This window comes from Malus sylvestris, chromosome 9 (assembly GCF_916048215.2).
Source record: "Malus sylvestris chromosome 9, drMalSylv7.2, whole genome shotgun sequence".
NCBI classification, from domain to species: Eukaryota; Viridiplantae; Streptophyta; class Magnoliopsida; order Rosales; family Rosaceae; genus Malus; species Malus sylvestris.
Genome location: NC_062268.1, coordinates 16,640,817 through 16,662,168, shown reverse-complemented (window position 1 = coordinate 16,662,168; position 21,352 = coordinate 16,640,817). Strand labels below are relative to the sequence as shown.

The window sequence follows — 21,352 nt, the reverse complement described above, 5'->3', positions numbered from 1 at the left end:
TATTCCAGCAATATCTAGACAGGTTGTTATTGTTTTCATTGACGATATTCTAGTATACTCTAAGTCGAAAGCGGACCATGTTCGACATTTTATCTTGGTATTAAAGAAATTAAGAGAACATCGGTTGTATGTCAAGTTTAGTAAATGCCAATGTTGGATGAATCAAGATATGTGATATCTGCTCAAGGTATCCAAGTGGATCTTAAAAGGTAGCAGCGGTGGAGGATTTGGAACAACCGCGAACTGTGACTAAGGTACGAAGCTTTTTGGCTTAGCAGGCTTCTATAGACAGTTGTTAAGGAATTTTTCAGTCATTGTCTTGCCAGTAACGATATTGACGAGGAAGAGATTAAGGTTGAGTGAGATGAAAGTTGTGAGCAAAGTTGTGAGCAGCTGAAGTATTATCTCACTTATACACTTGTTTTAGCACTCCTAGATGATGGTGATAATTTTGTGGTCTGCAGTTATGCCTCATTGAATGGTCTTGGATGTGTGATGATGCAACATTGTAGAGTGATTGCTTATGATTCACGACAATTGAAACATCTTGAGATGAATTACCCTACTGATGATTTGGAATTAGCAACCATTATATTGCCTTGAAGATTTGGAGACATTACCTTTAAGGTGAAAAGTGCAAGGTTTTTACAGATCATAAGAGTCTCCAATATATTTATTCAGAAAGATCTTAATCTTCGGCAACAAAGATGGATAGGTTGCTTAGTGATTATGATTGCACGACCAGGGTAATCGTGCGAATGTCGTTGCTGATGCACTTAGTACGAAGACCTCAGTGAGAATTAATGCTTGATATGCTTGCCATGTTTCTCTTATTGCGGATTTTAGATCTACTGGAGTAAAGTTTAAGGTGAAAGAACGAGAAGAAGCTCTATTGGCTAATTTATAGGTCACGCCAATTTTAGTGGATCGTAAACTCGATACCCTGAGGATTGAAGAAGAAATTCAAGAGTTAATCGAGACAAGAAACGACAGAAAAAAAAAATCTCAGAGTTGGAGAATCAGATGTCATGCTTATGCAAGAGAACGGGATGTATGTGCCTAATGATGTGGAATTAAGAAAGCAATTTTGGATAAAGCGCATATTTCAGCATATGCAATGCATCCTAGAGATACTAAAATGTATCATACCAATCAACCATTTTATCATTGGCCTGGTATGAAAAGAGAAATTGCTGAATATGTTAGTAAGTGTACCAATTGTCTACAAATTAAAGCTGAAAGGAAGAAACTTTTTGGATTGATGCAGCCACTTCTCGTTCGTGTAATGTAGGTGATTGGATGTTTTTGAAATTATCACCTTGGAAATGTGTGATTCAGTTCGAAATGGAAGACAAGTTAAGTCTTAGGTACATCGGACCTTATGTGATCATCGAGCGAGTCGGTGAAGTTACTTATAGGCTTGGTTCAGCCTTTGGAGATTAATCCGAACTTGACTTATGGTGACGAAACAGTGACTATATTGGAGTGGAAAGAGAAAAAATCCTCAGAAATGAGACAGTGTACTTGGTAAAAGTTTTGTGGAGAAATCATTCAGTGGAAGAAGCTATGTGAGAGTCAGATGATCGAATGAGAGAGATGTATCCAAGGTTGTTTTATGGTTACTAATGAATTAGATGGATTATGTAAATTTCGAGGACGAAATTTTATAAGGTGGGTAGATTGTGACAGCCCGTTCTGGAAAATAATTTTCGTTGACGTGAAATTACTAGTTTACCCTTGGACGTTAAGTTGTGTGGTGTATGACTTGTATTTAAGTTGGATTTAATTATGATTTCCTAAGTTTTGGGAACCACTTAAGAACTAAGAAAGGCTAAATTTTGATTACACCTCACTTTCTCTCTCTCACTCCCATGCCCTCTCTCTTAGACTCACTCTTTCTCTCTCTCTCCTCCTCATTCTTACAGATGAGCACCAAACTTACCCATTCACGCACAGATCGAGATCATGCTTGGTTGCATTGTCTTCATCTCCTCACCACGAGCTCATCCATACCAGTTTCAGGTATGAAAACCTTCGAAAACCTAGTGAACCAAGAATCTCCGAATTGAACATTGTTCATGCTAACGTAAAAACATGTGTTTTTGGAAATGCTAAGCTCACAGGGAGCTTAAGGAAGTCCTTACGAAGCTTGGAGTACTTCGTTTAAAGAAATTGGACGTTAGGATAGCTAGTTTCGAAGTTGGCTGGTTTTCTCGAAATGCTTCTGCAAGAATTCGTGGATTACAGGTTCTAAAATAGGTATAACGTTGTTCTCCTCATCTCTAGCTTTCCATTGGTGCAAATTTCATAGAAAATGGTGAAGAATCGAGAGAGAAAATAAGGTTTTTCGAAATCCCCAGATTCTGGCGATGGCGACGGTAGCTGGGGATTTAGGAAATAGACGACGGAATGTCAGTCTTGATGGAATATTCTGACGCCGTCAGTTAAGAGTAGCGGTTTCCATTGGGTTTAACGGAATATTCTGAGGAATATTCCTGACGCTGTTTGTAGAATCTGTCAGGATTCCCTGCGCGTGGCGGCTCGTGCGGAGTCAGAAAATTATTTTAAAAATTCCTGGGTGATCGTGACATTGTGTAGGTCACTATGGTATATTCATATACCCAATTTGAGCTATGTATGAGAAGTTATTACATGGTTTGGTGTATGTGCATTAAAGTGACGTTTATATAGTTGTTTCTCCTATAGGCGAGACCTATTCGGAAGACGAGCGTAGCCAGGCTAGGCACGGGGGTTACGACCCAGCTACATATCAGCGAGTGGGTAGTTAATTTCAGTATATATATATATATATATACACACACACTTCATAGTTTCCCAAAAAAATGTGTTTAAATGATGATATGCCATAAATGCCATGCATATGCATTTATATTTCGGGTATGATTTGATATGTGGTGCTATATATATATATATATATAAATGTGGTGCTGTGGAGGCTCAGGTAAGCTCAGGTAAGTTATGTTTGGTTATGTGAATTGTCGATGATGTGATATGTGATTGAATAATGTTGAGCTCATAAAACTGCACCTAGGGTGATTATGATTTAGTTAGAGATATGATACAAGCCTGTTTATTTATGTCACCTCCCGTACTATATGCTCATATTGGATCCAACTTAAGTGCACCGTTTTTTCGTACATACCTTATTTATGGTTTCGACTCGTAGGTGACTAGCGATTTATCGCCCGGCTATTATGAGAGAGTAAAATTGAGCATAACTATAGTACACCCAATCTTGTCGTACAGACCTTTTTAGTGGTTCCGACTTATGTGCAGTATATTGCCGTACAAGTCATTGTAGTGACTCCGGCTAGATTGACTTTGAGCTATGAATTCAGCCGTACAGACTACCATAGGGGTTCTGGCTAACATATCATATTTCTATGAATTTATTCTTACCTGAATTGCTTACTTTGTTATATCTTGGCATCGCATACATATGTTTATGATTATGTTAAGCATGATTGAAATGATATAATTACATATATTTATTTATGTATATTCTTATATCTTAATTCTAGGAAAAACTATACTTGTTTTACGGCGAGAGGTTAGTATATTTCAAGGAAAATAAGGTTTGCATGTAAATGTGTTTTACTGACCCACTCAACTTTGTTTTTTGCCCCTCCAGGTTTTAGGAAGCCAAGTTTGGTGGCCACGAGGAATCCAATGGTGTTCTGACAGAACCCGAAAGAGTAGGATTCACCTTCGGGTGTTGTATTTTAGTAATTGTCCTACTTGACTGCAACTAGATGTTCTTATTGCTCTGAAAGTGTATTTATACACTTAGACCCTCACTAGCATCCTTTCTTAACGGGAATTGCTAGTTGCTTGGTTTTAAATTGTTCGTTTTTCCTTATTCTTTATCGCTTTCGCTTTGCGCACAAGGCTACGTCACGCTCACGTGACAGCCAACACATCTCGACTTCGGTCGGGTTGTGTCACCATCGCTTCTCAAAACCTAACTCAAAACCAATTGAAAGACCCAAGATTTAAGTTTTTGCTTCCTTACAGTGTTTGAAACTCATATCACATCTAATATTGAAGAGAACTTTGATTGAACAAAGTTCTTGTGCAGTTCTTAAATTCATCAATATTGAGTTTTTAGTGAACGGAATAGTAGGTGGATTCAAGAAAAAAAAAACAATATTAGACTGTTAAGGCTATTTTAGGAATAATAGTGGGTGTAAAAATAACTTTGTTCTTTTTTTTACTATAATTGGGAGTAGAAAGTAACTCTAAAATTATTTGTGCCCTATCTTAAAATTTTTAGTTGAATTTGATACTTTTCCTATTTTTAGTTGAGCTTGGTACTTTTTCTTACAACATCTACTTGGTATTTAGGATAATGCTAAGAAGACCAAAATTTTAAACTAAATTTACAAATCAAATAATGTGTCATCAATAAAAAAATAAACACGTTAATCAACACTTAAGTAATAATCCACTTATTCCTGGTTTACAAAATTTGGTAGAAAAATTTAGTCTCTCTAGCATTACCCTAGTATTTAATACGAAGAAATTCACTAGTTAATGATTAAGACAAAAGGAGAAAAGGCTTAATTGATTTAATAGTTCCCGTGGTGATAGGGTAGTTGGAAGATAGCCGTTACGTTAAACAAACTAGGATTTAAGCCCATGTGGTGAAGTCCATTAGGATTTAGGCTCAAAATTGAAAATTTTATCAACTCTCCGTTAATTGTTAGCACATGAGGCTCACAGTGAGACTAAAAAGATAAAGTTAGCTTCACATGTAAGCCCCACATGCTAACAGTAAACGGAGAGTTCCATTTTAGCCTAATGTGTGTGCCTCACGTACTAATAATTAATGGATGGTTTACGGAATTTTTAATTTCGGGCCTAAATCCTAACTGACTTCACCACAAAGGCTTAAATCCAAGTTCTTTTACCACATGGGTTATCATTCAATTACTCTATCACCACGGACTAATAATCCAATTAGGCCAAGAGATAATAACTTCAGAATAATTAACAATTCTCTCTAAATTTTCTCTCAATAAATCTTTTCATTATTCGCTATCATCAATGCATATTACTGCTCAACTACAATAATCATAATAAAAAATAGAATGAAAAAAAAAAAAAAAACTATATGCCGCTGGGGCAATAATGTAGATATTAGAACAAAGGCTTGTTTATTTCTTGGAAAAATTAGTATCCGGTCCCTAGTTTTTACTGTTCATTGACTAAGACCTTATTAGTTCTCAAATTTTGATTCAAGTACCTAGTATTAATGTGATAATGAATTTACATGTTTATTATATAATTTTTTAATATAAAAATTAGTAATTAATTTAGGGTTTAATACTCACACCTCTATTAAACTTCTAATTAATTTTCAATTCAAACATTTCCAAAATAATAAAAAATTAAATTAAATTAAGTTTGTACCTATTAGTTTTTTTTTATATATATAAAAGATTCTCAATTTTTTAATCTTAAATGTACCCATTCATATAATTTTTTAATTTTTTTAATCTTAAATGTACCCATTCTCAAATATATCAATTTGTTATATGTAAAATGTACCCTTTTTAATATAAAATCCATTCAAATTTTTTAATCCATGTTTAAACTTATATGGGTACATTCTTTTTCGTTGATTTGAGAATGTATCCATGTTTTGGTACAATAACTCTTTTTGTTAATTTTGGTTAATGTACCCATACATATATGTACACACACACACAATATAATAGAGAGTATAATTTATATTTTATTATTTTTAATCCCATAAATTATGGGTTTTATTTAAAATCTCATTAATATAAACAATTACAAATTTAAATTTTTATTTTTTAATTAAAAAAATATAGTAACTTACATTATTACATTAATGTCAGGGATCTCAATAAAAAACTAAAAACTAACAAGGTTTCAATAAAAGAATATTGATAGTTAAGGACCGCATCTAAAGTGTTCCTTATTTGTTTTTGAGTGATAGAACAAACATATTTTTACAAGGGGCCAACTGTCGAGTGCAGTGTTTTAAACTTCAATGGGCTGCAATTCCAAATCAATTTGACATGTATACGCTCGGCTTTGATTTGAAGTGGAGGGGGAATGACCCCTTGGTATGGGATCTTCGCATGGGATCTGCTCTTGAAAACCGATAGGCTACCAATATTGTAGTTATATTTATAGTTTGATTGTCCTTCACATGACCAAGGCTCCAGCAGCCAAAACCCCAACGGCCAGAGATCCGACGAAGGAAATCTATTCACAACGGCACCGCCAGGGGCGGGTGCAGGAGCCTCTCCACTGACTGAAGAGGGAGAAATCTCCGGAGATAGTACAGGGGCAGATGAGGGAGGAGAAGGTGGAGAGTTGGCGATTGGGGCTGTAGAAGGAGCATTTTCTGATGAAGTGCTGGATGAAGAGGGAGCGGTTGTTGGTGGAGTGCTCGACGGAGAAGGAGTGGCAGCAGGTGGAGAAGGAGCATTTAATGGTGAAGTGCTGGATGAAGAGGGGGAGGTTGTTGGTGTTATGCTCGATGGAGAAGGAGATGCAGCAGGTGGAGTGGTCAATGGAGTAGGAGAAGATGCAGCCTTAGGTGGACTGCTCAATGGAGTCGCCGCAGGGGACTTGGATGGTGACGATGCAGGGGATTGTGCCCCTGTTGAGGCCACCAAAAGAGCAGCCATTAGAACTAGAACAACGCTGGTGGAGCGTGCCATTGTACGGAGAGAACCTTATTAGGGTTTAAGAGAGAGAAAGGTTTTCAGGGGTTGGGAGCCAGAGAGGTGAAGGATGTGTTAAGGAGAGGTGAGAGTCGGTTTTTATAGAAGAACATTTAGAAAACTTTGGTTAAAACGGATCTTTGTTGGTTGTCTGTACAACTTCAATTCTTCGACCTCTGGTGTTACGGAATGTTGGTTATAAATTGTGGAGAAAAACTTTACTGTCTTCTTGAAGATACAACGGGTGGTTTTTCCATCTTTTTTTATCATGTAACAACCAACTGTGATGAGTCTAATAGGGAAATTTCAATATAATTCAGGAAAGACCCTAAAATTAGCCTTAGCATTGTCGCTTCTTTTTTGTCAATTTCTATTTCATAATTAAGAAGTTATATAATCTAATTTTGAAATTTAAAACATGGAACACCACATAAAAGTACATGTATTATGATAAATTGTCAATAGAAAATATATATCAACACATAAAATGCATGATTATGTTTCTAAAACACCCAAAAAATCATTTAAAGAAACAATATTCCTGAAATCAACTCAGACATTAAAGCAACATTTTTCAAACGCAACAGCCGAGAGATGCATGATATTCTAAGTCGTTCCTTTCCAATCATTGAGTAAGATCAGACTCTCCACGTAAGTATCTGCACCACAGAAATTTCGTGCCAACGTGATTCCGGTTGCAATAACCTTCTCGGATTCGAGATTACATAAAACCAAACATACTTTCAACGTAAGTATCCTTGACCTTGAGTTCTTTTTGGTCTAAACTCCATGAATTATGAACCACGAGGAGCTCATTATTCATTGTAAAGCCCAAAGGTGACAACCTTGGTTAAGGAATAACAATAGTGTGCAACTTTTTGAAAGATTTTTCTTCAGAAACCCACATGTCAACGTGGTCCTCTTTCAATTTGATATTGTAATGAAGCAGGCATATTGAGTTTTTGTACTTACTATATTGAAACCAGTTTGTATGGATGGGTTGTATGTATGAGTTGTCATCCTCACCATAGCTTGTCATTCACCAATCATTTTCCATAACTTGTCATTCACCTTACATCAACCTCTCTCCATAGCTTGTCATTTACAACTTGTCATTCACCAATCACTTTCCATAGCTAGTCATTCACCTTACATCATCCTTTCTTAGTTGCTTGTAAAAGCTTCTTTACTTGTAATTTGGTTTTTGCTTTTCCACTTGTTAGGGCAGATTTTAGGGATTGTGTTTTTGTAGTTATCCTACAATCTATTGTAGCTTTCTTTTGGCTCTTTATAAGAGTTGCCTTCACTCTCTTGTAATCTTCATGATGAAATATACAACAAATATTGAAACCAAAACTCAACATGGTATCAGAGCAGGAACCATAGGGTCCTGACTCTGTTCATTTTTTTTACTTCTTCATTTGCTCATCATTGATAGAGATGGCAGAAGAAAATGTGTCTAGTGCCGACAGTGCCTCATCCTCTTCCCTAAACTTAACCAAAGGGGTTGAGAACAATCCAAATCAACAACTTTGCTTGGTGCTACTGAACGAGTTCAACTACCTTCCTTGGTCAAAAGCTGTGTCACTTGCTCTAGGAGGAAGATTGAAGCTAGGTTTTATCAATGGAAGCTCTGAGCCCCTAGAATCCACTTCACCAATTTACGATGCATGGCATGCTACTGATCAGCTGGTCACGTCCTGGTTACTTAACTTTATGGAGCCAAAACTATCTGAGCTTTTCAGCTACTCAAAGTCTTCCTTTCTCCTATAGGAGTCTGTCAAAGATATGTATGGCAGCCAAAACAACTCAGTTCGCATCTTTCAACTGAAGAAGAGTGTGGCTAGTTTAAAGCAAGGTGATCACTCCTTTGTTCAACACCTTCGAAGTATGAAATCCAAGTGGAATGAACTCGATATGTATCGTCTACACACGACTGATTCCGCTGTGCTACTGAAGAGGCCTGATGAAGACAAGGTGTTTCAACTCTTAGCAAGCTTGGGAGCGGAGTATGAAGACTTGTGTAGTCACTTGTTAATGACTCAAGAGTTGCCCTTTTTTACCGGTGTGTGTCATGCAGTCTAGAGAGAGGAAACTCGACGAAAAGTGATGAACGTTGAGCCCAAATCCAACTCTGAAGCTAGGGTTTTCACGACAAATCACAAAGCAACTGGTGATAGGGTGCTTGGCAAGAAAGCAGATTGGAAAATGTTCTTATTGCAACATGAAGGGACATTTGAGAGAAAAATGTTGGATTCTTCATCCGGAGTTAAAGCCTAAGTTTGATATGGAATACAGGATGATCAAAGATGGGAAGGGTGGAGTCACTCCAAAAGCATTTCATTCAGCTTGTTCCTCAACTGATGGGATGACCAATTTCTCAACAAATCCTGTGTCCTTGATCAACGAGTTTGCTGTTTTTCTTCAAAAGAAGCAAGGAAGCACTGAACCTGATGAAATGACACCTGAAAACCCTACTGCAATGCTAGGGAAATTTGCTGGATTCTTGGTTGACTTGGAGAACACATCGAAATGCAATTTTCCAGGTATTATCAGTGTCATTTCCACTGCTCTTAATGCAAATGTTACACATGATTTTTGGATTATCGACTCTGGTGCCACTGATCATATAACTAACTAATAAACCCTCTAGTCTCCACGATTTTCAAAGAACTATTGATCTAATTCATGTATTTGTTGCAAATGGGAAAGGGGAACCTATTCTAGGGAAAGGAAATATTAGATTGCTAAGTGAGCATACTGATTCCACTGCTTTCTATGTACTTTCTTTTCCTTTTCAGCTCTTGTCAATAAGAAAAATGACAAAAGCCTTAGACTGTCTTGCCATATTTTTCTCTTACAATGTTGTGTTTCAGGACCGAGTTACTCAAAAGAAGATTGGTGAAGGGTTCTTCTTGAATGGACTCTACTATCTCTCAAAGAAGTCTAATGTTGTCAAAAAGCTCAGTGTCAACTTAAGTCAAGTTCAGGAACACCAACTCTGGCATCAACGCCTTGCCCATCCCTCAGAACATGTGATGACCAAGTTATTTCCCTTTTTTTGTAAAAACACACTGAAGTGTGAAAATTGCCAAATGTCAAAAGCCACCAGACTTCCTTTTGTTTCCTCTAATTCTAGAACTAGTAAACTTTTTGAGCTTGTTCACTATGATATTTGGGGTCCTTCTCGTGTAGAATCCTTTGATGGGTATAGATATTATGTTACATTTATTGATGACTATTATAGAGTAACCTGATTGTATCTTTTAAAACTTAAAAGTGATTTGTTTGATGCTTTTAAGGACTTTCACAACCTAATCACCAATCAATTTTCATCTAAGTTATATATGTTAAGATCAGATAATGGTACCGAGTACACTTCCAATAACATGAGTAATTACTTGAGCAATCATGGCATTTTGCATCAAACTAGCTGTGTTGGTACACCACAACAAAATGGTGTGGCAGAGAGAAATAATCGAGACTTATTGGAGAAGACTCGATCACTTATGATCCAAATGAATGTTCCTATTTCGACATATTTTATTATGAGAATAAATCCTACTACTTCTGGTCCTGGGGTTCCTGCACTTGAAAAAAGAAACTTGGGGTGTATCGCTAGAAATTTTGGTCTCAAGCCCTACTCACTGCCACGTACATCATTAATAGACTGCCAACTCAGATGGTGAATACTAAATCTCCTTTTAAAGTCATGAAGGGTAGGCCTATAAACTTGTCTCACCACAGGACCTTTGGTTGTACTTGTTATGTGCACATTCAAGCTCTTCATTGTGACAAACTCGACCCTTGAGCTGCCAAATGTGTGTTTATGGGATACGCCAGTTCTCAAAAGGGTTACAAAGTGTACAACCCTAACACGGGGAAGCTGGCAGTCTCTAGAGATGTGCGATTTGATAAATATTCACCTTATTTCCACAAAAGGTTGGAGACTAATGCTAATATGGAAGATCTTATGGACCTATTTCCACTACCTATTCCAGCAGAAATTCATAAAGTTACTCCTGCTCATATCAGCACTGATAATTCTCAACTCACTGATAGTGTAATTGATGCAGTGCCAACCTCCTCTGGACCATCAGAAGCTCAACCAAATCAGCGAGCTATAAGTGCACCAAGAAGAAACCCTACACGAGATAGACATCCACCAGTGAGGTTACAAGAGTATGTTACTTACATTGCAAGGCATCCTATCTCTGCAGACATTTCTTATCACAGATTCTCATATTCTCATACTTCTTTCCTTAACAAATTGTCCCACACTTTCGAACCAAGGAATTTTCATGAAGCCACATGCATGCCTGAGTGGCAAGATGCTATGACTAAAGAGCTTTAAGCTCTGAATGACAACCAGACATGGAGTGTGATAGATCTTCCGAATGGCAAGAAGGTCGTGGGAAGTAGGTCGATATATAAGACCAAATTCAACTCCAATGGAAGCATTGAAAGACACAAAGCACGGTTAGTAGCTCAAGGCTTTACTCAAACCTATGGCATTGACTATAAGGAGACCTTTGCTCCTGTTGCCAAAATGAACACAGTGAGGGTATTGTTGTCTGTGGCAATCAATAATGCATGGCCTTTATTCCAAATGGATGTGAATAATGCATTTCTTCATGGGGATCTTGAAGAAGAAATGTACATGAAGTTGCCTCCTGGTCATCCAAGAGAAAATGAACCCAACAAGGTCTGCAGACTTCATAAAGCCATATATGGTCTCAAACAGTCCCCTCGAGCTTGGTATTCGAAGCTTAGTTCAGTTCTTGAAGTTGCAGGGTTCAAAAGGAGTCATTCTGACTCTTCTTTGTTTATTCGAAGTAGTATTGCTGGCAAATTGGTTGTGCTTATATATGTTGACGACCTAATTATTACAGGTGACAATATAAGTGAAATCAAGACGCTTAAGCAGTCACTTCACCAAAAATTTGCCATTAAAGACTTGGGGCCCTTGAAAAACTTTCTTGGAATTGAGGTGGCTACCTCTTCAAAGGGATTGTTCTTGAATCAAAGAAAGTACGTTCTTGATCTTCTAGATGAAGCTAACATGATGGAATGTAAACCAGCTTGGACACCCTTAACTAGCAAACTTTAGTGGTATGAAAAAGGTGAACCTCTCTCGGACCCTAGTGTTTATCAGCGAATGGTTGGGAAACTTATTTATCTCACCATTACTAGGCCTGATATCTCATATTCAGTTAGCCTAGCCAGTCAGTTCATGCACTTTCCTACTCTAGTTCATTGGGAAATCGTCAAGAGAATACTTCGATATCTCAAAGGCTCAGTAGGAAGGGGGGTAATTATGAAGAACAATGGATTAAATCACATATTGGCCTACACAGATGCTGACTGGGTTATAAATACCCTTGATCGAAAATCCACAACAGGTTTTTGCACATTTGTTGGAGGGAATCTTGTCACTTAGAAAAGCAAGAAACAAACTGTTATTGCTCGATCTAGTGCCGAAGCTGAGTATAGGGCTATGGCAGCAATAGCCTGTGAACTCATTTGGTTGAAAGGTCTTCTTTCCGTGCTCGAATTCACAAGCATGGCACATACGTCCTTGTATTGTGATAACCAAGCTGCCATGCACATTGCCTCCAATCCAGTATTCCATGAAAGGACCAAACATATTGAAGTTGACTGCCATTATATTCGTGCTCAAGTTCAATCCAAGCTGATAGACGCCGTGTTCACACGCAGCCACGATCAACTTGCTGATTTATTCACAAAAGCATTAAACTTTACTTAGTTTCAGCGTTTGTTGTGCAAGCTTGGATCAATCAATCCCCTTGATCCAGCTTGAGGGGGTGTATTGAAACCGGTTTGTATGGATGGGTTGTATGTATGAGTTGTCATCCTCACCATAGCTTGTCATTCACCTTACATCAACCTTTCTTCATATCTTATCATTCACCAATCACTTTCCATAACTTGTCATTCACCTTACATCAACCTTTCTCCATAGCTTGTCATTCACCAATCACTTTCCATAGCTTGTCATTCACCTTACATCAACCTTTCTTAGTTGCTTGTAAAAGCTTTTTTACTTGTAATTTGGTTTTTGCTTTTCCACTTGTTAGGCAGATTTTAGGGATTGTGTTTGTGTAGTTATCCTACAATCTATTGTAGCTTTCTTTTGGCTCTCTATAAAAGTTGCCTTCACTCTCTTGTAATCTTCATAATGAAATATACAACAAACATTGAAACCAAAACTCAACATACTATATTCAATTTTTCCATTGATGATAGCCCGCCATACCAAAAATTCTTCAAATACCTCACTGCTTGTATGAAATGATGCAAGACAATCCGCTCTTTCCAGTATATTAATCTAATATGCCACTCCATCAATAAAAGCTGCAAATATAGCATCATATTTCTAACCCCAGGTCTTTACCAAAAAAAATGAATTAGACCAATATTCTTTCAAGAATTTGTGCTTAAACTATAAATCTCCGCTTTCATAGGATTATTTCTTCCATCAAAAAACACCACCCGTCTTTCCCAAAAAAAAAAAAAAAAAAAAAAAAAAAAAACACATTACCCGTACTACCTTGTAGTCATTAAGCTCTCGGTGGAATGCAAAAGCAAGATTACTAAAATATGGTTGGACTGGGGGCTTTCACAAAATGTCGGTCCTTGGAAGGACTACATGTTTCCTAATTGATGGGTTGTATATAGGGTTGGGCACGGGCTGGGCCGAGCCTAAATTTGGAGGAACCGGATCCTACCCGTTTTAAAATGTAACGGGGCGGGTCGGGCCGGGTAGAAGAATTTTGAGTTTAGGAACCGAACTTAACCTGGCCCGTTTCAAACGGGCCGGTTCGGAGCGGGTTTACGGGTCCAATTACTTTTTTTTTCTTCTGTTTTTTGGGCATACTGCTAGTTTCTTTTTTTCTTTCTCCTCTTCACAACATCTTCATTCTTGGGGACGGCAACTTGTTCAACAGCTACCCAGAACTGCAGATGCTTTGGTATGGATCTACTTCCACTAGAGCGTTCCCGAATTCAACAAGGTGGAGTGCTGAGTCCTACTTGTCGACACAGTAACACCTTCCAGACTTCTAGTGGGTCATCAGGCGGTGCCCACAACCAGGAATACAACAGTGGTGGGGAGAGGGATGAGGCAGAGGAGTAGGATGGTCTGGGTTCGGTGATTGGGGCCGATTTGCCAGAGGGCTTGAAGTCGAAATCAGAGGTCAGGAGACCCAATTATTTATAAAACACTAAACCTTAATCTCCAAACGAAAGCCTATTACTAATGGGTTGGGCCCAATTATTTTTCAACCCCCCGTGGGCGCCCGGTACATGACCAGAGGTTGCCAATAAACAGATGCGGATGCAATCTTCGTTAGGCGGACATGACAATACAAGCTCTGTTAAGTGGACACGACAAGACAAACTCTATTAGGCGGACAAGACAAGATAAGCTCTGTTAGTAGTATTTATAGCTTGATTGTCCTTTACATGACCAAGGCTTTAGCAGCCAAAACCCCAACGGCCAGAGATTCGGTGATGGAAAATCTATTCACAACGGCACCGCCAGAGGCGGGTGCATGATCCATTGACTGAAGAGGGAGAAATCTCCGGAGATAGTACAGGGGTAGATAAAGGAGGAGAAGGTACAGAGTCGGCGATGAGGGCTGTAGAGTGAGCATTTTCTAATGAAGTGTTGGATGAAAAGGGAGCGGTTGTTGGTGGAGTGCTCAATGAAGAATGAGTGGCAGCAGGTGGAGAAGGAGCATTTGCTGGTGAAGTGTTGGATGAAGAAAAGGTGGTTGTTGGTGTTGTGCTCGATCGAGAAGGAGATGCAGTAGGTGGAGTGGTCAATGGAGAATGAGAAAATGCTCAATGGAGTTGCCGTAGGGGACTTGGATGATGATGATGTAGGGGATTGTGCCCCTGTTGAGACCACCAAAAGAGCAGCCATTATAACCAGAATAACGCCGGTAGAGCGTACCATTGTAGGGAGAGAACCTTATTAGGGTTTAAGAGAGAAAAAGGTTTTCAGGGGTTGTGAGGCAGAAAGGTGAATCATGTGTAAAGGAGAGGTGAGAGTCAGTTTTTATAGAAGAGCATTTAGAAAACTTGGTTAAAATGGATCTTTGTTGGTTGTCTATACAATGTCAATTCTTCGACCTCTAGTGTAAAGGAATGTTGGTTATAAATTGTGGAGAAAAGCTTTGCTGTATTCTTGAAGATATTGTTAGGATGCTCAAACAAGTGGCATCTATTGATTGGTAATTGTTGTAAGAAGTTGGTTAGTTAGAAGGTTAGTAGAGAACCGACTACAAATAGTCAACTTGTATCTGAAGGAAGACGGTTATGAAATATATGAATGTTGTTAGTATTCTCTTTGTGTAAACAAGGAAGACGTAGAGTAAAATCTTAACATTGGTATTGAGCCAGCCATTTTGATCTCTCAATCCTTCATTGTTGCATGACGCGACAAGCTTTGTGTAAATCCCTGGAGTCATGAGTTTCCAGTCTCGAAGACAAGTTCAAAGAATTCCATAAGTTTTAGGAGGAATTCTGATCGAATCAGTTGGAATTTCAAGCACTTCAAGCGGATTTCAAATCGACCCAGGATTTGATATTGCTTCAGTTGCAATCCCTAATGGCACGATTGAATGGTGGGTCCATGGGGGAATCGTCAAAAGCCACTCGCTGCTATCCCCAATTCCAAGAAAGGCTAAATCTTAACTCTAATCACCAAGAAATTGGGCAGAACTTCAATTGACCTATTCGTCCTCCATTCTTGAAGATGGATTTTTCGAGATTCAATGGTATCGAAGATCCAATGGAATGGGTTTATAAGGCAAACCACTACTTCGATTTCTTTATTATTGAATAGTCCAAGAAAATGAAAATGGCGTCCTTCCATCTGGAAAGGGATGCACTTCAGTGGTTTCAATGGGCGAGGTGCTTGGAAAACTTTATGCACTGGAGTGATTTCACAATGGTCCTATGCCAAGAATTTGGTCCTTCTAAGTTGGATGATTCTGCAGAAAGTTTGGTCAATTTGAAGCAGACGGGAACCTTGCGTGATTATGTAATGGAATTTAGGCGATTATCCAATTGAACTCGGGACATTAGTCCTGCATTTCTCCAATCATGCTTTGTGGGAGGTCTTAAATTGGAGCTACGATATGATGTCAAGATCTTGAGACCCAGAGATGTGCTTGAAGCTTATACTTTTGCTTAACAATTGGATGCCAAGATTACAAATCTTAAGGTGAAATCTTTTCCTAAGACTCCTTTTGTTCAACCCGTTTTTAGATCTCCTTTGCAAACTGTTAATCCTAATGCAATTTATGAGACTCGGGCAAAAACTAGTAATGTAAGGAGATTGACACCTGAAGAAGTAGATCCCTATCGAAGAAATCGTCTTTGCTTTCATCGTAGAAAGAAATATTTTCAGGGTCATGCCTACGAGAAGAAACAATTATTGCTAATTGATGTTCAGGATTCTGTGTGTGATGATATTGATGGTTTAGAAAATGAGGAACCTGAGATAAATGCTTGTGCATTGTTTGGTACCCCTTAACAATATGAAGGTTGGTGGCTTGATTAAAAATTGCCCAACTACTATATTGATTGACTCTGGCAATTCTCATAACTTTGTGGATGTTGGATTGGTGAAACGGTTAAGAACACAATTGGATACTAAGCATTTGTTTAATGTCAAGATTGTTGATGAGGGAAAAGTAGCTACCAAAGGTACCTTAGCTCAAGTTTCTGTAAACATCCAGGATTTCCAATTTGTCATGGACTTGTATGTCATTCTATTAGGGGGTGTGATATTGTACTAGGAATTCAGTGGTTTAGAACACTTGGTCCTATTCTCTGGTACTTTGATAAATTGCATATGCAGTTTTCCAAGGAGTCTAGAACCTTTTGTATCACAAGTCCTACAAATGTTAGTAATACTTTTGAGGATATTTTAGCTTTACAAATGCAGAAATTATTGCAGCAAGAGACTATAGTGGGTGCACTACTCTACCAATTGGAAACGGAACCCATGTTCTTGCATAATAAGGAGTCAAATACTGCAAGTTCCAATTCTGTGAACCTTACAGATCAGCAACAGTTGGAATTGAATGACCTATTGATAGCATTTGAATGGGTGTTTCTTCCACCAAATACACTACCTCCTCATAGGACTCAAGACCAAATAATTCCCTTGATTGAGGGCAGCTCTCCACCAAATAGCAAACCCTACAGATATGGACCTGTGCAAAAAATAGAAATCGAAAAGTGTGTGAAGGATCTTCTGGAATCGGGGTTCATAAGGGTAAGCAACAGTCCCTCTTCGTCTCCTGTTATTTTGGTTAAGAAAAAGGATGGTACATGGAGAATGTGCATGGATTATAGAGTGCTTAATAATATTACAGTTAAAGACAAATTTCCCATTCCTCTTATTGTTGAATTGTTGGATGAGTTATTAGGTGCACAATTCTTTTCCAAGTTAGATTTACGGGCAGGTTATCACCAGATAAGGATGCACCCTCAAGATGTGGAGAAAATAGCCTTTAGAACACATGATGGGCACTATGAGTTTTTGGTTATGCCTTTTGGACTTACAAATGCACCGGCCACATTCCAATGCCTCATGAACGAAATCTTTAGACCATACTTAAGGAAATTCATTCTTGTATTCGTTGATGATATTTTGGTCTATAGTACTTCTTAGTTTTCACATTTGCAACACTTGAAGGTGGTGTTTGAAACTCTGCAGCAGCATTCCTTATTTGTTAAACTGTCCAAATGTGCATTTGGTAAAGATCAGGTGGAATATTTTGGTCATATAGTGTCTAAACATGGTGTATCTCCTGACCTTGCAAAGTTAGAAGCAATAGCTCAGTGGCCTACGCTTACATCAGTTAAGGCATTAAGGGGTTTCCATGGGTTGAAAGGTTATTATCGAAAATTTATACCTCACTTTGGGAAGATAGTAAGTTCTCTCAGAGTTATCACGAAGAAAGATGGGTTCAAATGGTTTACTGAAGCTACGGTAACCTATAACAGTCATAAAAAAGCAATGCTTTCACCCCAAGTTTTAGCTCTGCCAGATTTTAATTAACCTTTTGTCATTGAAAGTGATGCTTTTGGGAATGGGATTAGAGCTGTGTTACAACAGGAAAGGAGACCAATAACGTTTACCAGTAAAACTCTTTGCCCAAGGAACCAAGCTTTATCAGCCTATGAAAGAGAAATGTTAGCAATTATCCATGCAGTACAAAAGTGGCAGTTTTACTTAGTAGGGAATTATTTTATTATTCAAACCGATCACCATAGTTTGAAGTATTTTTTGGAAAGAAGAGCTCATACCTCTTTCCAACAAAAGTGGGTCACCAAGCTTCTTGGTTTTGATTATGAGATACAATATAAGAAGAGGTGTGACAATCAAGCTGCAGAAGCATTATCTCGGGTGTCCCTTGACATTGTTAGTTCTCAGATTATCAGTTCTATCAGTGCAATTTCTTATCCCTACTCCTCTTGGTTGGATGATTTATGAAGGCATACAGAGAAGGACTCTTGGATTATTGCTAAGTCTTAACAATTACTACAATCTCAGTGTGATGATGTTCCCATTTGTATCTTGTGCTTTCGTCTGGATAATGGGTTCTTGAAATACAAGCACAAAATTATATTAAGCCCATCAAGCCATTGGAGAGATAAGATTTTCACTGAATTTCATTCTAGCCTTGCAGCTAGCCATGAAGGTTTTTTAAAGACTTATAAACGGATTTCTAGAGCATTCTATTGGGAGGGAATGAAGAAGGACATTAAAAGGAAAGTGGCGTATTGTACTGTTTGTCAGCAAAATAAGTATGAGACCCTATCACCTGTTGGACTCTTGCAGCCATTACTTATTCCATCTAAGGTTTGGTCTGACATATCAATAGATTTCATCACCAATCTCCTTCCCTACAAAGGGAAAACTGTGATTTAGGTAGTCGTGGATAGACTATCTAAATATGCACATTTTACTGCATTGAATCACCCATACTCGACCTCCTTGGTAGCTCAACTCTTTGTGGATAACATATTCAAATTACATGGAATGCCACAATTCATACGTCAGTGACAGAGATCTAGTGTTTATGAGAAAGTTCTGGAAGGAATTTTTTCACCTCTAAGGTTCTGAGCTTTGTTTTAGTTTGAGATATCAACCCCAAACTGGTGGGAAAACTGAGGTTCTTAATAGGTGTTTGGAGACTTACCTGCGATGCTTTTACACCCTGCAGCCCAAGAAATGGGTTCCTTGGTTATCGTGGGTAGAGTGGAGTTACAATACTAGTTTCCATTCAGCCATTAAGATGACACCTTTTGAAGCAGTATATGGTTATGTTCCTCCCCTTGTACCTGCTTATGAAACTGGCACTACCAAAGTAGACTCGGTGGAACAATGCTTGAAGGAGAGGAATAGCATTTTATCTTTACTCAAGAGTAATTTGGAGGCCGCCCGATGTCAAATGAAGGTTCAGGCGAATAAAAAGAGGAATGAGAGGGTTTTGGCCGTGGGGGATTGGGTTTATCTCCGACTAGTGCCTTACCAACACAAATCATTGGCAGCACATCCTTTTCACAAGATTCAACCTCACTTTTGTGGGCCATTCCAAGTATTAGCTAAGATAGGCAATGTAGCTTATAAGATCAAACTTCCAGATCACTTTAAGTTGCATTCGGTGTTCCATGTGTCTTGTTTAAAAAAGCATTTGGGAGAACATGTGCAAACCACAGTTCCGTTGCCAGTTATTACTGATGCTGGTATATTACAAGATGTTCCCATTCGGATTTGTGATCGACGAATGGTAAAGAAAGGCAACTATACAGTGACTGAAGTTCTGGTGCAATGGCAAAATCACTCCAAGGAGGATGCTACTTGGGAGAATTACAATGATTTGAAGATCAAGTTTCCATAAATTGTTGATCTTTGAAATTATGTGTTGTACTTTTCTGTGTGTGCATATTGTTTGAGTTTTGTGTTGTAATTTTTTCTACAGAATTTTAGTATGTTGATCTGTAAGATCAATTTTAAGGGGGGGTATTGTTAGGATGCTCGGACAGGTGGCATCTTTTGATTGGTAATTGTTGTAAGAAGTTGGTTAGTTAGAAGGTTAGTAGAGAACTGACTACAAATATTTAGCTTGTATCAGAAGGAAGGCTGTTATGAAATATATGAATGTTGTTAGTATTCTCTCTGTGTAAACAAGGAAGATCTAGAGTAAGATCTTAACAGATACACCGGGTGGTTTTTCCATCTTTTTTTATCATGTGATAACCAACTGTGATGAGTCTAATAGGGCAATTTCAATATAATTCAGGAAAACCCCTAAAATTAGCCTTAGCATTATCGCTTCTTTTTTGTCAATTTCAATTTCATAATTAAGAAGTTATATAATCTAATTTTGAAATTTAAAACATGGAACACCACATAAAAGTACATGTATTATGATAAATTGTCAATAGAAAATATATATCAACACATAAAATGCATGAATATGTTTCTTAAACACCCAAAAAATCATTTAAAGAAACAATATTCCTGAAATCAACTCAGACATTAAAGCAACATTTTTCAAATGCAACAGCCGAGAGATGCATGATATTCTAAATCGTTCCCTTCCATTCATTGAGTAAGATCAAACTCTCCACATAAGTATCTGCACCACAGAAATTTCGTGCCAACGTGATTCCAGTTTCAATAACCTTCTCGGATTCGAGATTATATAAAACCAAACATACTTTCAACGTAAGTATCCTTGACCTTGAGTTCTTTTTTCTGGTCAAAACTCCATGAATTATGGACCACGAGGAGCTCATTATTCATTGTGAAGCCCAAAGGTGTCAACCTTCACTAGTACAAAAAACACTTTGTGTGACGAAATAAGTTTGTTGCGCAATTGTGGGACAAAATCTTGGTCGCACATGGTTCGTCTCGTAAAGCTCATGACGATAGGGTTTGCGTGACGAAAATTAATCTTCGTCGCGCAAAGCTTTGCGCAATGAAATATTTTAAATTTTAAATTTTTGTTTAATTAAAATAACTTAATTTTAATATTTTGCTTGACAAAATATTTTGTCGCACAAGGTTTTTGACTTTTTGTTAATTGGTAGCGCAAGAGTTTTCGAATTTTTACTTTTTTAATTTAATTTAATTGTATATTTTATTTTTTTAATTACTTTAATTTAAATTGACATATTGAAAATAAAATTACATATGAAAAATAGTGATCAAATTATCCAATATATATAATATATTCAAAATGTACACATAAATTAACAAAGTACAATAATAAAATCCTAATAGAAGTCCATTGTGGTGGTAGTGGCGAGGGATATGTTTCGATGGCGTCCTAATCCTCAACTTTAGTTGTCAAAGTCTCGATGATTCCCTACAAGAAAAAAATATGGTCAAATAACAAAAAAATGGCATAATCTCTCCTAAAATTGGTATACCCCAAATCCGACCCAAACTCCACTCCTCATCCTATACTCGACCCCAACCCCGCACCAAACTCAAAACTAACTCCAAAAACACATATTAATGAAAATAAAACTAAAATTTGGGAAGAATATACCTTTTGGCAAGATTGAGAGTGACT

At 37.8% G+C, this 21,352-nt stretch overlaps 1 long non-coding RNA gene across 1 annotated transcript; it reads left to right on the top strand.

The window, feature by feature from the left end:
* The first annotated feature begins 6,181 nt into the window (after window positions 1–6,181).
* Window positions 6,182–7,065, top strand: LOC126583232 (uncharacterized). The gene is made up of 2 exons (XR_007609699.1): window positions 6,182–6,469; window positions 6,557–7,065. It is a non-coding gene; the product is annotated as an uncharacterized LOC126583232 (long non-coding RNA).
* The last annotated feature ends 14,287 nt before the right edge of the window (window positions 7,066–21,352 follow it).